At 46.5% G+C, this 671-nt stretch overlaps 1 long non-coding RNA gene across 1 annotated transcript; it reads right to left on the bottom strand.

Moving 5' to 3' along the window:
* Window positions 1-52: 52 nt before the first annotated feature.
* On the bottom strand, window positions 53-671 carry LOC104916422. The gene is made up of 3 exons (XR_796586.2): window positions 616-671; window positions 298-424; window positions 53-160 (listed from the first exon to the last, which is right to left on the bottom strand). It is a non-coding gene; the product is annotated as an uncharacterized LOC104916422 (long non-coding RNA).

The raw sequence follows: 671 nt of genomic DNA on the forward strand, positions 1-671 counted from the left end.
ACTGTCCCCAGGTATTCTCCATCATTGATCTGACTAACCTTCACAATCAAAGGTTTTATCACTGTGTCTGTCTTTCCTTGCAGCGGTGACACAGCAACCCTGTTATCACACAGATTATGCGAATCTTCTGCCACACTGCTCACAGTGACATTCACTTTGCCTGCAAGAAGCACAAGAGTGCATCACTGAGCACTTGCAGCAGAGTTCTGTACATACAGGTGATGGGACCAGACAAGGGGCAGGCAAATGTCACACCTCCTCCCACTAGCTACCATACATCCCTCTGCTTAACCTCACCCAGTCTAGTGGCTGTCACATTCCACGCAAAGATTTTTGCTTCGTTGGCACAGAGGCAGCTGGTGAACTGGCAGCCTGGACAGGCATCCACCTTTAGTTCTGGAGTCTCTATGAGGGTGGTGTGCACCTGAGTGTGTTGAGGCGTACAAACATACATTGTCACAGAATTAGCATCAGGCACTGATCAAAGGAACTAAATCATGAGTCACAAAAGATGAGACTGTTCTTTGTGTCCTAGATACCAGTATATAACTAATAGCTTGCCTTTAGGCTCGTACTCTTGCTCTAAAATAGGATATGGGACTGGGAAATACTCACTTGGATACAGTCCTTGAGGTAGTTGAAGACGATGGCTTTCAGGCTGAAAATCTCTC

The sequence above is a fragment of the Meleagris gallopavo genome, unplaced genomic scaffold, assembly GCF_000146605.3.
Source record: "Meleagris gallopavo isolate NT-WF06-2002-E0010 breed Aviagen turkey brand Nicholas breeding stock unplaced genomic scaffold, Turkey_5.1 ChrUn_random_7180001892996, whole genome shotgun sequence".
Lineage (NCBI taxonomy): Eukaryota > Metazoa > Chordata > Aves > Galliformes > Phasianidae > Meleagris > Meleagris gallopavo.